Genomic DNA, 16855 nt, shown 5'->3' on the forward strand with positions numbered 1-16855 from the left:
CCGATTGCAACGGAAACAAAAGTAATAGTGTAAGTAGGACTCGCGATATGAGATTTCCCTACAAACTTAATTAAGTATGCAGATAATAATAAATAGTAACAATAGTTTCATGTGGCTCAATAGCTGGTGCATGTCTTTTTATTGGACACAACGTAGACTACTTACATGTTCCCAGAATGAGATTTTCACTCTGCAGCGAAGTGTGCGCTGATATGAAATTTCCTGGCAGAATAAAACTGTGTCCCAGACCGAGACTCGAACTCGGGACCTTTGCCTTTCGGGGACAAGTGCTCTACCATCTGAGCTACCGAAGCACGACTCACGCCTGGTACTCACAGCTTTACTTCTGCCAGTATCTCGTCTCCTACCTTCCAAGCTTTACTGGCAGAAGTAAAGCTGAGAGTACCGGGCGTGAGTCGTGCTTCGGTAGGTCAGATGGTAGAGCACTTGCCCGCGAAAGGCAAAGGTCCCGAGTTCGAGTCTCGGTCGGGCACACAGTTTTAATCTGCCAGGAAGTTTCATATCAGCGCACACTCCGCTGCAGAGTGAAAATCTCATTCTGGAAACATCCCCCAGGCTGTGGCTAAGCCATGTCTCCGCAATATCCTTTCTTTCAGGAGTGCTAGTTCTGCAAGTTCCGCAGGAGAGCTTCTACAAAGTTTGGAAGGTAGGAGACGAGATGCTGGCAGAAGTAAAGCTGTGAGTAACGGGCGTGAGTCGTGCTCGGTAGCTCAGATGGTAGAGCACTTGCCCGCGAAAGGCAAAGGTCCCGAGTTCGAGTCTCGGTCGGGCACACAGTTTTAATCTGCCAGGATGTTACTTATATGTTCTTAACAACCCCATTTTTCCATCTGGGCATAGGGAACCGACAAGTTTACCTTGGAATCCGAATCATGTGTTGTTTCTGGCGACTCCTCACATCACTGAGAGGTGAAGGCTAGTTTACAAACGAGGCTGAAACCACCGCGGTCCGATCGAGATTAGAAGCCCACGACCTCTCGGTTTTCAGGTAAGCGCTTTACTTCTACAACACCGTGACCGACATGTGTACAGACAATTCATTGATGAGTGAGTTCGCGAGTATCGAAATATGTGACATGTGTGTCCGGCACAAATTCTGAACTTGTCCCATTGATTTAAATCGACGACGACTGACAGCTAATAACTTTAACTCTCTTGTGTACTGATTCATAGTGGCTGCAGGATCAAAATATTGTCTGTCTTTCGGACATGTCCGAAAAAATACACACAACAAATAAAGCGATTTATCCGTTTCATAATTGAGGGAAGTGTAGGAGGTAAAAGTTGTAAGGCTATAGAAAGGGATGAATATCGTAAGGAGGTTGAACTTTACTGAAAGAATTGCTTGGTTGGGAAGACATGTCATGAGACTTCAGTGGTTTATCAGTTCGGTAACTGAGGAAAGTGTTGGAGATGAAAATCGTAAAGTTAGACAAAGGGATGAATGCAGTAATCAGGTTGAATTTGACTGAAAGAGGTGCCTGATTGATAGGACGCGTCATCATCCATGAATGATTTAATAATTTGATAATTGAGGGAAGTATAGGAGGTAAAAATTGTAAGGGCAGACAAAGGGATGAGTACAGTAAGTAGGTTCCAGTAATAATGCAGAAGTCAAGGGCCTTGGACAGGGTAGACCAATGTGGAGATAACTGCATGATGATCTTCGGATTGAGGAACACAACCACAGGACACACATTAAAATTCCGTAATGTGTTCAAGTGTTTTATTTCACCATTCACGAGCTGAGAGTGTCGGAACACATGAGAGCAATCGAGAGAAATTATCCGAGTGTGTGTAGGCGTGCTGGAAAGCTGTGCCAGTTGTCTGGCCGCCCCTTACCCGGCGCTTTTTGAGCCTTACCGCGGGGCACTCTGGAAGCCGCCATTCCGCAGGGTCTGAGCTCGCGGTCATTATTCTCGCACGGGTCGCAGCCTTTCCGCTCGGGGATGAGCGATGCTGCGTTTGTGCAAACAGCGCCGTCGTAAACCTCTTAACGAAGCCCGAGAACTGTTGACATTGCCGTCTGCCAACACGGCCTCGCCCTGCCCACAAAGAGCATCCCTCATTCCGATTAAGTGCTCGCCATCTCTGGGGCCGGACGTGGATATATCGTGAGAAGTAATTGAGACAGAGGCGTGACCTTTAGCAGAGGATGGGTACGAAACGGAAATAGCAGGGCAGTAAAACCTCCGCCATAGCGCGCTGTACGGCATGATAGTGCCGTATTGGAACAGGGCGTCAGGTGGGTAACGAAATTGAGGGATTTACTCTGGGCGTGGCGTCAATCTGCAGGGAATAATTTCCGGTTGACACCAGGGCAGCCTATTGCAGAGGCGTTTGTCTCGAAAACGCTATTGATGGACGGGAAGGTAATTTCTCCCACGCGCTACCGCACCAGAGGAGAGGAATTTCCAAAAGGACAGCGTAACTGTATGACCAGACGGTGACGAGGAATTGCGAGTCATAAAACTCTAAATAATCAGCACAGAGAGCGATCTGGCATGATAAATAAGAAGATAAGAGATAAGGGCTCCTATTAAAACAAGGACGTACGTCTCGAGTTAAAAGTAATAAAATATTGCTGTTTTACAGCCAAACGCCGAATCCAGGCTAGGTGATTTGGCGATCAACAATTGGTTCGCTTGTCGTTCGGGGAGTTGAGTGTACTAGTGCGTCAGCCTGCTGAAGACTGCAGGACAGAATATTTCGTTCTTGGCCATACACACTAAACCCATTCCTCGCCTTAATACAAATGGTTCAAATGGCTCAGCACTGTGGGACTTAACATCTGAGGTCATCAGTGTCCTAGAACTTAGTACTTAAACCTACTAACCTAAGGACATCACACACATCCATGCCCGAGGCAGAATTCAAACCAGCGACCGTAGCAGTCGCGCGGTTCTGGACTGAAGCGCCTAGAATTGCTCGGTCACCGCAGACGGCGTCTTAATACACTGAAGCGCTAAAGAAACTAGTATAGAAGTGCGTTTTCAAATACAGAGATATGTGAACAAAATACGGCGCTGCGGTCGGCAATGCCTGTATAAGGCAACAGTTGTCTGGCGCAGTTGTTAGATCGGTTACTGCTGCTGCAATAGCAGGTGATCAAGATTTAACTGAATTTGAACATGGTGTCATAGTCGGCACACGACCGATGAGACAAAGCATCTCCGAGGCAACGATGAAGTGGGGATTTTCCCATACAAACGTTTCACGTGTGTACCGTGTCTATCGGGAATCCGGTAAAACATCAAATCTCCGATATCACTGTGGTGAAAAAAGATCCTGCAAGAACGGGACTAACGACGATTGAACAGAATCGTTGAACGTGACAGAAGTGCAACCCCTCCGCAAATTGCTGCAGATTTCAATGCTGTGCCATCAACAAGAGTCAGCGAGCGAACCATTCAACGAAACATCATCGATGTGGGCTTTCGGAGCCGAAGGCCCACTTGCATACCCTTGATGACTGCACGACACAAAGCTTTACTCCTCGCCTGTGCCCGTCAACACCGACAGTGGACTGCTGATGACTAGAAACATGTGGCCTGGTCGGATGACTCTCGTTTCAAATTGTATTGAGTGGAAGGATGTGTACGAGTATGGATACAACCTCACGAATCCATGGGCCGCGCATGTCAGCAGGGGACTGTTCAAGCTGATTCAGGCTCTGTAACGGTGTGGGGCGTCTGCAGTTGTAGTGATATGTGCCCCCCGATACGTCTAGATACGACTCTGACACGTGACTCTTACTCAGGCATCCACTCTGATCACCTGCATCCATTCATGTCCATTGTGCTTCTGACGGACTTGGGCAATTGCAGCAGGACAATGCTACACCCCGCACGTCCAGAATTGCTACAGATTGGTTCCAGGAACACTCTTCTGAGTTTAAACACTCGCGCTGGCCACCAAGCTCTCCAGACATGAACATTATTGAGCACACCTGGGATGCCTTGCAACCTGTTGTTCAGAAGAGATCTCCACCCTCTCGTACTGTTACGGATTTATGGACAGCCCTGCAGGATTCATGGTGTCAGCTCCCTCCAGCACTAGTCGAGACCATGTCACGCCGTGTTGTGGCACTCGTGCGTGCTTGCGAGGGCTCTACACGATATTAGGCAGATGTATCTATTTCTTTGGCTCTTTATTGTATAAGGAGTTCATATGCAGTAGTTACGAATCACGAAAAAAACATTCTCGGGGCCAAGATGTTCTGAAAATAGTTTATTGCCTGGCATAATTACACTAATTTAAAACGAAATGATCATTTCGAGTGGGATGGGCCATCTTCAGAACAGCAGATACTTGCTGTGGTTCAATCTCACTATCACGGAAACCACGTTATTATGAAACTTCCTAGCAGATTAAAACTGTGTGCAGGACCGAAACTCGAACTCGGGAACTTTACCTTTCGCGGGCAAGTGCTCTACCATCTGAGCTACCCAAGCACGACTCACACCCCGTCCTCACAGTTTTTACTTCTGCCAGTACCTGGTCTCCTACCTTCCAAACTTTACAGAAGCTCTCCTGCGAACCTTGCAGAACTAGCACCTGGGGGATGTTTCCAGAATGATATTTTCACTCTGTAGCCGAGTGTGCGCTGGTATGAAACTTCCTGGCAGATTAAAACAGTGTGCCGGACCGAGACTCGAACTCGGGACCTTTTTGTTTGGAAGGTAGGAGACTGCAGATGCAAAGCTGTGAGGACGGGACGTGAGTCGTGCTTGGATAGCTCAGATGGTAGAGCACTTGCCCCCGAAAGGCAAAGGTCCCGAGTTCGAGTCTCGGTCCGGCATACAGTTTTAATCTGCCAGGAAGTTTCATATCAGCGCACACTCCGCTGCACAGTGAAAATCTCATTCTGCCACGTTGTTACGTTTTCTGTGATTGAGATTGGGCAATGCCGGCCGAAATTGGTCATTTCGTTTGGAAGTAATGTGGTTTTGTCGAACATTACATTATTTTCAAAATAATCAGTCACTGTAGCGACTAGCTCGAGAAAATGTTGTTGTTTCACTATTCTGCCTTTACGGTAGAGGAACACCTGTAACCTTTGCTGACGTGGATGAGATCAAAGACAGTATTGCGGCAGTGCCACGTGCCGATGATGCCCCTGGGTTTCCCGGACAGATCTGCAGCCACAGTACTGAGAATTCCGACATGCACATGGCTGCTGGCGGCTGCTGCGCCTAATTGAAACTGATAATGGGATGCGGGAGGCCGACCAGTTTTGTGCTAACAGCCAATTACGGCGTCGACGCCCCAGTGCGCGCGATAATGAACAGGCCGACGACCGCTGCCCAGGGGTCCACCTCGCGCCGCTTCATCGTCGTCGTCGTCGTGATCATCATCATCATCATATACTTGACATATGTTCGTAGTTTTAAACTACCATGCTGGTTGCCGTTCTATTTCGTAAACGCAATTGTCTCTGGCATTAGGTGTGAGGATTACGTTTGTCTGTAAGACGAGTAAACATCTCCAAAATTAAAGTAAAATATAATGGTAAAATACTTCAGTTTTATTATTCTTACGACTGCTCATCGTTTTGGCCATGGGAGGAGCAAGGCAATTCCAGTCTGCTTCGTTTCTTCTGACAGTTACTGTTGTCCAATATTCTTTCATTCTCAGACAGCACTTTGCAATCTTCTTCGTTCTTCCGTCCACAATGAGTTTGCCGTGGGTCTGATTCTGTCCTAGAAACCTACGACAGCCTGAATTTTTATGGTTCCGGTCCCAGTGGATGAAAACGGAACCTTCATCGGATCACTTTGTTGTCTGCTTGTCTATTGTCCGACTGTCGAAAACCATTTTTCCTAGGAGCAGTTTGACGTATAAAGTTTAATTTTCTGTTACGTCTTAGGATTTAAGTTTCCTTGGCGATGTAGAAAATTGAAGCTTTTAACTCAATGCAGTCAGAAAATACGGCCGTAAGTGTCACGTATTAAGATACTCACAAACTCAATCATCCCTTTGACCAAAAATCATGAAATTTATCGGGAAGCATGGTTCCGCACTTCCAGCGGCCTTGCCACAGTGGCAACACCGGTTCTCGTAAGAACACCGAAGTTAAGCGCTGTTGTGCTTGGCTAGCACTTGGATGGGTGACCGTCCGGTCTGCTGAACGCTTTTGGCAAGCGGTGTGCATTCAGTCCTTGTGAGGAAAATTGTGGAGCTATCTGACTGAGAAGCAGCGGCTCCGATCACGAAAAATGGCAATGGCCGCGAGAGCGGTGCTGACCACATGCATTATCTGCATCCTGTGACGCCAATAATCTGAGGTTGACACGGCGGTCGGTCAGTTCCGCTGTGCCTTCTGAGGCCTTTTCTGGCAGGTTTTTAAGGTTTCACATTACAAGTAAAGGGAAAAATCCGAAAATTGTTATTTTTTAATGATATCACATAGAAAAAATATAACTTGTTATTAGACTGACTGACTGTTCAGCCCTCTGGTAAGACCCCTTTTTCTCAAGAACGGGTAGACAAATCAGTTTGACATTTATATCAGATACTGAGGTCTGTGTCCTTTGGTGGCGTAAAAATTCTAAGCTTCTATGTCCATCAAAACATAAAGTACTGTCAGTTATGTCATATATTTTGATACTCGCAAGCTCACTCATTAACACTTACACTTGACGTGAACGCATGATATTTGACTAGAAGATATGTTTCACAATGCAGAGAAAGGAAAAGAATCAGAAAATTATTAATATGTTACTAAACATAGGAAAAAAATTGTCTTTTGTCATTTCTTATCCGATTTTGAACTTGAAATTAAAACACTCTCGAAAGTCTGGAAATCCCTGTGACAGATATCTTGTTGTGTCGGTATCTGGGCCGACACCGTGAAGTGGAGATGGCTGAAAAGGCAAGCTAGACTAACGCAGACGGGCGTGAAGTACTGGAACAGGATACGTAATTAATGTTAGGAAGAAAAGTACGGAGCAGGTTTAATACTTAACTTTAATATCATTGTGGTACATCGATCTTGACGATACACAGGAGACTTTAAGTTCAATCACTGTATGGCTAATGCGCCTTGCTAGTTCGTAGCCATTAACTTAGCTGATGGCTATTCTGTCTCTCGGCTAATGAGAGAGAAAGGCTTCGTACATCTGGTCGGTAGCTAGGTTCTCGTACAACTGGGCGGTAGCTAGGTTCTCGTACAACTGGGGCGAGTGCTCTCTCGTATCACGAGACCTGCCTTGGTGGTGGCGCTAGGTCTGCGATTACACAGTGGCGACACGCGGGTCCGACATGTACTAAATGGACCGCGGCCGATTTAAGCTACCACCTAGCAAGTGTGGTGTCTGGCGGTGACACCACATATCTAATCAGTGTCAGTGTCAAAAATGGTTCAAATGGCTCTGAGCACTATGGGACTCAACTGCTGTGGTTATCAGTCCCCTAGAACTTAGAACTACTTAAACCTAACTAACCTAAGGACATCACACACATCCATGCCCGAGGCAGGATTCGAACCTGCGACCGTAGCAGTCGCACGGTTCCGGACTGCGCGCCTAGAACCGCGAGACCTCCGCGGCCGGCAGTGTCAGTGTCAATGTTGTTGTTGTTGTGGTTGTGGTGGTCTTCAGTCCTGAGACTGGTTAGATGCAGGTCTCCAAGCTACTCTATCCTGTGCAAGCTTCTCCATCTCCCAGTACCTACTGCATCCTACATCCTTCTGAATCTGTTTAGTATATTCATCTCTTGGTCTCCCTCTACGACTTTTATCCTCCACGCTGCCCTCCAATACTAAATTGGTGGCCCCTTGATGCCTCCGAATATGCCCTACCAACCGATCTCTCCTTCTAGTCAAGTTGTGCTACAAATTTCTCTTCTCCCCAATTCTATTCAGTACCTCCTCATTGGTTATGTGATCTCCCCATCTGATCTTCAGCATTCTTCTGTAGCATCACATTTCGAAAACTTCTATTCTCTTCTTGTCTAAACTATTTATCGTCCACGTTTCATTTCCATACATGGCGACACTCCATGCAAATACTTTCAGAATCGACTTCCTGACGCTTAAATCTATACTCGATATTAACAGATTTCTCTTCTTCAGAAACCCTTTCCTTGCCATTGGCAGTCTATATTTTATATCCTGCCTACTTCGACCATCATCAGTTATTTTGCTCCCCAAATAGCAAAACTTATTTACATCTCAGGTGAAAATCGTTGAGTACCCCAATTCCCGGAGTGGGTGAACTGTCTACATGCATAATTAAGTGCCACGCGGGATTAGCCACGCGGTCAAGGGCGCTGCAGTCATGGACTGTGCGTCTGGTCCCGGCGGAGATTCGAGTCCTCCATCGGGCATGGGTGTGTGTGTTTGTCCTTAGGATAATTTAGGTTAAGTAGTGTGTAACCTTAGGGACTAATGACCTTAGCAGTTAAGTCCCATAAGATTTCACACACATTTGAACATAATTAAGTTTGAATGAAATCCTTAATGCTAGGGTCATGGACCGTTTTCATTACTTCAAACTCAAAACTTTGCAAATCTGCTTCCTGTATACCCATTTCTTTCAGATCCCTTTGTACCGATTGAATCTTGCGTGCTTTGGTTCTCTCGTTCACAGGAAACTGCATTATCTGATGTGTCGATTTCCCCCGTGTTCGAAGTTCTGGGTCCTCTTCTTCCTGATGGTATTTGTAGACTTAGAGAAAGCTTTTGACAATGTGAAACACGTATGTTGTGTGGCGGCGATGGCGAGGCATTGCAGAGTCTCTGACCAGAGAGCCATTTATCGTAGTTAGTCTGCGCTTGACCGCGCGAGTGTCGCGAGCAGTTCGCTAGTAGTCGTCATGCAGAGCAGTCGGTCAGTAGTAGCAGCCCAGTGCAGTTGTGTGATGTAGTCTGTCGGCAGTAGTGGTCTAGTCCTGTCACGGTCACGAGCGGGACGCAGTCGGCGAGCGTCGACATGGCATTCTGGTCAAGATGCTGAATGAGGTATATTGTAACCATCAGATAACGTAAAGTTTATTTATTGTAATTAATTTTGAACAAGTGCCCCAATAATAATTTTGATTTCAAAGCAATTTTTAACAAAAAATCATTTAATTGAACCAACGATTTCCTTCCATTTCCCTTAAAGAAAAGTTTCAGTTAAATTTCAAAAAAAAAAAAAATATTATTTGCAATGCAGTTCCTCCAAGCCGTGGGCAACAATAAGAGCAGAAATTTGACATGCAGTTATACTGAGGTAAGAATTTAATTATGATTTTTGCACAGGGCCAAAGACCAGTATTTCGGTTTAATTGAGTTATCATTACCACTGAGATTTTCTTATCACTGAATTGACTTTCATTTTTTGTGAGGAACTTATACTTGGGTCAGATTGCTAATTTTTGTTTAATTGTCATTGTCGTTAAATTTAATTGCTAGGGAGGTTACGCTTTGGCTCCATTTCTATTAAATATTGTCAGTAGATTTAATTGCGGGAGGTTACACTTGGCTCCCATTTATTATTATATTTTTTATTTAAATATTTCTGTGGGGACGATATTGCTTCTTGGCTCCATTTCTATTAAATATTGTCTTTTTAAAATTTTTGTGGGGAGGTTACACTTGGCGACACCCAGTCCAGGATCGAATTTCGTTGAGAATCTTTTGAACAACAGTCAGATATCTGCTCTTATTTGCTTAAGTATAATTAGGATTTGGCGCTACGCTTTTACTAATTTTGTGACTTTCTTTCCACAGATCAACAATAATTCGTTTGCTCTGTTGTATTTGTGTGTTGTTTTTGCATTGTGCTTATTTGTTTTGTGAATATTTGTGACTATTGTAAAAATGCCGCGAAAGACTGTGAATAGTGTCTCGCGAGGTATTACGAACGAAATTACCGGCTCAAACGACTTTACCGATAGGACTTGTGACACGCAGTGTCATGATGACAATCCTGCGTTCACTGACAATCAGTGTATTCCAACCACTAATGATGACTTTTGTCTTAATGATGAACAAACGAACTCGGTTATGTCCTCTGTTGATTTGACGACAATCGATGACGCGGGACGCTCTATTCTAATGAGCGCTGCCCAGCCTAACACAACCGGTTTACTAAATGTACGTGATGAACATACAAATTTGTCTAATGAAAAAGAACAGGATACACAAAGTACGACGGATTTATTTAATTCCGAAATAGTGTCTGACAGTGTACATCCGACTGATAATCCTTTTTGTAAGTTGCAGAATGACCAAATGGTCACACAAAGCGCGACAATTGCAGGTACACCATTAAACAGCACTGAGAATAGAAATGCTAATTTTGGTTCGGATCAAATTATGACACTATTGCTGCAACGAGTTAACCAAATTATGGAAAAACAAGACAACAGTAGTAAAGATCTCAAACAACTTAATGAACAGGTCAAACAGCAGAGTGTAAAATTAGACAATAATGACGAAAATCTCAAACAACTTAGTGAACAGGTCAAACAACAGAATGAAAAACAAAGTGAAGATTTTAAACAACTTAGGGAACAGAACGAACAGTTAAATGAAAAATTAGACGACAATTCCAGACAGCTTAGTGAACAAATTAGAGCCGTTGCCGCGCAGTGCCATGACACTAAGGAACAGTTGCGCGTGGAAATTGAGGCTTGTTCAAAAAAAAGTAGCGAAGAAATTAGGTCTGTTGCTCAGGAATTAAGGGAAATGCAAACAGCCGCAACAGAAACACTCAGAGACGAAATTAGTGGAGTCGCTAAACAATGCTCTGAAAAAGCTACACAATTACGGGACGAGTTTAAAGCAATGACGGTAGAACTTTCGCGCACGATGGACGCAAAGATAGACGCGAAATTCGAACAGCAGAACACTCAGATTGACGAACGCTTTAATCTTCACATACAAAACAGTGATACGAGTTTCCGCAAATTTATTCAGGATCAAAATAAAGTCAAACGTCAAGTCATGGAAACAATCACTGCTCAAAGACAAGAAGACAAACGTAAAATGTTTGCGAAGGCAATAACGTATGTAGACAATAATATTGCTACAGTGTCCGACGAAATTAATTCCATCAAACAGTCGAACACAGAATTACGTGACGAAATTTCCAATCTTAAGTCGAATACAGACACATACACAACCGATTTTCAAACAGTGACCGACAGACTAGAACAATTAGGACTAGCACATGATTCAGATGTCGTCAAAACTGACGTTAAAAAACTGAATGAAACTACGCGTAAATTGCAAAAACAGATTAATGCCACTGACACTAAAACCGATGATCAGGCAAAATTACTGACTGAAAAATATGATGAATTGGCCAGTCGTATTGATGCTATCGAAAGTGCTAATGACAATAAATCAGACGATACTTCACCGGTTTCATTTAATCAAACACCTGAATTTCAAAATTTACAGCAGACAATTAATGAGATCGATTCGTCTAATAACACGTTGCGTAGGAAGTTGTCAAGTTTACAACAAGAAGTAACAGAGATGAAAAGTATTTCAGTTAATAACACATCACAGCAGACGCCACTTTGCGAACATTTGTCAGACTCACGCAGCGCGCATAATTTGGGTAATCTACAGAGAGCACGGGACTTTGATTCCGAACAACCACAGTTCAACAGATTTTCTTACAATCCTGAACCTGTTCCATCACACAGAGACGATAATTTCGATTACAAACATTTTCTGTCAGTGAAAAAGTTTAAAGTGTTTAAAAACGACAGAACACAGATTCACCCACTGGATTGGATACAACAGTTTAGCTTTGCTTTTCCACCGACTTGGCCCGTTACGCATAAACTTGAATTTATTTGCAGTTTTTTGGAAGGAGAACCGGCAACTCGTATGAGACCGATCGCGAGACAATGCTATTCAGTAGAGGAATTTCAGAATGCTTTTCTATCAGCGTACTGGTCGAAGACGACACAGCGCGGAATTAAAGATCAACTAATTAGTTTGCCAAATTATGAGAACTCCAATTTTCCCAGTGTCACGCAATTTTTTGGGCATATGGTCCAACAAAACCAGTACCTAAGTGAACCGTACAGTGAATCCGCACTTATACAATTACGCATTTCCAAATTACCACGGTCATTACGAGTGTCACTTTTAACTGGTCAGCAAAAGGAAAACATTTCAGCATTCAGAGATCTTTTACAGCTTTTAGAAGTACAGCAATCTGATTATTCTTTTGTAAACAAAAATTTTTCTTATAATAACCAAGGTCAACAAACGTACAGCAATTATGATCAGACACGTAATTTTAATAGAAGAAGTAACAGACAATTTAGGAACGACAACTACCAAATCTTTAATAACAACCAAAATTCGGATTATCAATATCGTCAAAATTTTCAGCAACAGGAAACACATTTTGGTAACAATAGACGTTTTCCACCACAACAGCATGAAAGTCAGCCGGTTGGAATACATAACCAACAATGTAATGCACAAGGTCAACCAGGCTTTAATGTTCCGCCGCGTGCACGTATAGTCCCAGATCCAACAAATAGTAACGCACGGCAGCAAGGAAACAACTACGTACAGAGAAGACAGTATTTCAATTCCTATCGCAATGCACCGTATAGGAATGACTTTCACGACAGACGTAAAAACAATGAGCATAATTACCAACATACGTTTAATAACAGTCGATCTTACCAGCAACAAAGTAATCAACAAGAACATATTCTCATGAATGAACCCGACAGTAGGTATCATCCAGAGCGTAATACGTCTGGAAGAAGTAATAGAACAGTTCAAATAGTAGAAATGCCACAGAATCCTCCTAATAATAATAACACGTCAGATAGAATCTGACTAGATACTGTACAAATCGCATCTTCCAATAATACAAGTACTACTTTAGACACGCAAAATGTTGTTCACGAAAATATAATTACTTTTGACGATATCAGAGACACACTCTTGCAGGAAAGACCAATTGTTCAGAAAACTATTTCTCATCCTATCATCGAAATTAAAATTGGTTCATCGAAATTCTCAGCAGTAATTGATTCCGGATCACCTATATCAGTAATAAATGAGGAGACTTTCAACGAGTGCAACAAAGAGAATACTTATCCGACATTACCTTTAGGCAAAACAAAAGTGAAGGGAGCAGTATCGAGTAAAGGAGTAGACGTTAAATTACAGACGCGTTTATCATTTTGTATTGGAGGTCATACTTTCCACTCAAATTTTTGGATTGCTCCTTTATTGACAACAGACGTTATTTTAGGTACGAATTTTCTGGTACAACACGACGCAGTTATTGATTTTCAGAATTCTTATTTAATGTTAAAGGATGAAAATATACAATTTGCTATAGAATTTCAGCACTCACTATCTGCGGAAGAGCAAACAATTAATCGCACAGAGGTCATTTCCGTGTCACGTAACATAGACTGTAATCCCAAATTGTTCACGGATACGTATGTACACAACTATAACACTCCAGACGAAGCTGACTACGACGTAATACAGATGATTTCTGATAAGGTTAAAGAGAGCAGTGCAAATACAGACGACGAACGCACGCAGTTACACAAAATTCTTTTACAGCAAGCTCCAGTTTTCGACAACATTCCTGGTACTATGTCCGGCTTTATGTATGAATTTCAAGTGAAACAGCACGACACATTTAAAGCAAAGCATTATCCCATTCCGTATATTCATAGAGAACAAGTTAAAAAAGAATTGCAGGATATGCTCGACCAAGGAATTATAGAACCAGCAGTTAGTCCGTACATAAACCCGCTACATATTGTTAAGAAAAAAAATAACTCACCATCGCTGCCAAAATTTTGCCCCCCCCCCCCCCCCCCCAGTGGAGGGTTATGAAACACGTATGTTGTGTGGCGGCGATGGCGAGGCATTGCAGAGTCTCTGACCAGAGAGCCATTTATCGTAGTTAGTCTGCGCTTGACCGCGCGAGTGTCGCGAGCAGTTCGCTAGTAGTCGTCATGCAGAGCAGTCGGTCAGTAGTAGCAGCCCAGTGCAGTTGTGTGATGTAGTCTGTCGGCAGTAGTGGTCTAGTCCTGTCACGGTCACGAGCGGGACGCAGTCGGCGAGCGTCGACATGGCATTCTGGTCAAGATGCTGAATGAGGTATATTGTAACCATCAGATAACGTAAAGTTTATTTATTGTAATTAATTTTGAACAAGTGCCCCAATAATAATTTTGATTTCAAAGCAATTTTTAACAAAAAAATCATTTAATTGAACCAACGATTTCCTTCCATTTCCCTTAAAGAAAAGTTTCAGTTAAATTTCAAAAAAAAAAAAAATATTATTTGCAATGCAGTTCCTCCAAGCCGTGGGCAACAATAAGAGCAGAAATTTGACATGCAGTTATACTGAGGTAAGAATTTAATTATGATTTTTGCACAGGGCCAAAGACCGGTATTTCGGTTTAATTGAGTTATCATTACCACTGAGATTTTCTTATCACTGAATTGACTTTCATGTTTTGTGAGGAACTTATACTTGGGTCAGATTGCTAATTTTTGTTTAATTGTCATTGTCGTTAAATTTAATTGCTAGGGAGGTTACGCTTTGGCTCCATTTCTATTAAATATTGTCAGTAGATTTAATTGCGGGAGGTTACACTTGGCTCCCATTTATTATTATATTTTTTATTTAAATATTTCTGTGGGGACGATATTGCTTCTTGGCTCCATTTCTATTAAATATTGTCTTTTTAAAATTTTTGTGGGGAGGTTACAAATGTCGACTGGAATACTCTCTTTCACATTCTAAAGGTGGCACGGGTAAAATACAGAGAGCGAAAGACTATTTACAATTTGTACAGAAACCAGATGGCAGTTATAAGAGTGTAGAGGCAAGAAAGAGAAGCAGTGGTTGGGAAGGGAGTAAGACAGGGTTGTAGCATATCCCCGATGTTATTCAATGTGAATATTGAGCAAGCAGTAAAGGAAACAAAAGAAAAATTCGGAGTAGGTATTAAAATCCATGGAGAAGAAATAAAAACTTTGAGGCTCGCCGATGACATTGTAATTCTGTCAGAGACAGCAAAGGACTTAGTAGAGCAGTTGAACGGAATGGACAGTGTCTTGAAAGGAGGATATAAGATGAACATCAACAAAAGCAAAATGAGGATAATTGAATGCAGTCGAAGTAAGTCGGGTGATGCTGAGGGAATTAGACTAGGAAATGAGACACTTAAAGTAGTAAAGGAGTTTTGCTATTTGGGGAGCAAAATAACTGATGATGGTCGAAGTAGAGAGGATATAAAATGTAAACTGGCAATGGCAAGGGAAGCGTTTCTGAAGAAGAGAAATTTGTTAACATCGAGTATTGATTTAAGTGTAAGGAAGTCGTTTCTGAAAGTATTTGTATGGAGTGTAGCCATGTATGGAAGTGCAACATGGACGATAAATAGTTTGGACAAGACGAGAATAGAAGCTTTCGAAATGTGGTGCTACAGAAGAATGCTGAAGATTAGATGGGTAGACCACATAACTAATGAGGAGGTATTGAATAGAATTGGGGAGAAGAGGAGTTTGTGGCACAACTTGACAAGAAGAAGGGACCGGTTGGTAGGAAACATTCTGAGGCATCAAGGGATCACAAATTTAGCATTGGAGGGCAGCGTGGAGGGTAAAAATCGTAGAGGGAGAGCAATAGGTGAATACACTAAACACATTCAGAAGGATGTAGGTTGCAGTAGGTACTGGAAGATGAAGAAGCTTGCACAGGATAGAGTAGCATGGAGAGCTGCATCAAACCTGTCTGAGGACTGAAGACCACAACAACAACAACATTTTGATTCGCTCGTTTTCTATGTTAACCGTGTCCTGTTCTTCGAGATATTACATCCTCTTGAGAATCAAGCATTCCATAAGTTGTAGCCTCTTCAGTTATTCTGTTGTTACGTGGTTCAGACATTTTTCTGCGTACAAGGCTTGAGGCTGGTAATGTCTCAGTTTTCCTTTGAATGAAAGATTAATATTATTTTGGATGGCCATAGTTTGTACGCTAAATTCAGGTTATTTATTCGTGCCCCCATTTCTTATTTTTCTACCCACTCTCCTACGTTTTTAAATCTGTTCACCTTCCAGATTTTTCCTCCTTTCGTCGTCATCCACCTAGGAGCTGTCTTGATGTTCGTTGTATGCTGTACCTTCTCGATACAGATCTGCAGGCCTACTTGAGCCACTTATCTCTGTAGTTATGTGGCTGGATCAGCCACCTCTAATATTTCAGACTGTATCCCTGTCGATATACAGACAACATAATCGTTTCATTTTTTCTAGTACCCCAGTCGTATTTACCCGCTCTCGTTTCCATTCTCTGATCATCTTATCAAGGAAACTGTTGAATAGGAAGAGGAAGGATCCCTCACTGTTTGCCACAGTTTTGATCACAAAGGAGTCTTAAAGCTTTCCTCTTAACTTAACCTTGGTTGTCATGTTGTTGAAGATGCGTTTAATCAGTTTTCTGGATTTTCAGTTCAAACAAATCTCCTCTAAAAATTGGAAGATTACGAGGCTACCAACCGAATCACGGGCTTATTTTTGTTTCTCAGTTTGGAGAAAGTAAAAGAAAGGTCAAATCAGACTTTCTCTGAGCGGTACAGTTGCTTCAGATTTTCACCAAGCAGTACGTGAGACAAGTGGTCTTCCGTTCGAAGAGAGGTCTGATACAGCTCTTCTCGCTAATTTGTAATGTGAAAGTCTCTTCATCTCTGCATAATAACTGCGCCCTACACTCATTTCAGCCAGCCCACTGAAGTCAAACTTTCGTCTCCTATATTTTTTATTACCATCACACTTGCCTGCAGTTATCAGATTGATACCTCAGGATGCGTCCTTCCAATCTGTCCC

The 16855-nt window shown here is 42.7% G+C and overlaps 2 non-coding genes across 2 annotated transcripts; both read left to right on the plus strand.

The window, feature by feature from the left end:
- Nucleotides 1-720: 720 nt before the first annotated feature.
- On the plus strand, nt 721-794 carry Trnas-cga (transfer RNA serine (anticodon CGA)). The gene has a single exon. It is a non-coding gene; the product is annotated as a tRNA-Ser (tRNA).
- Nucleotides 795-4748: 3954 nt separating this feature from the next.
- On the plus strand, nt 4749-4823 carry Trnas-cga (transfer RNA serine (anticodon CGA)). The gene has a single exon. It is a non-coding gene; the product is annotated as a tRNA-Ser (tRNA).
- Nucleotides 4824-16855: the final 12032 nt, after the last annotated feature.

This window comes from Schistocerca serialis, chromosome 2 (genome assembly GCF_023864345.2).
Source record: "Schistocerca serialis cubense isolate TAMUIC-IGC-003099 chromosome 2, iqSchSeri2.2, whole genome shotgun sequence".
Classification (NCBI taxonomy): domain Eukaryota; kingdom Metazoa; phylum Arthropoda; class Insecta; order Orthoptera; family Acrididae; genus Schistocerca; species Schistocerca serialis.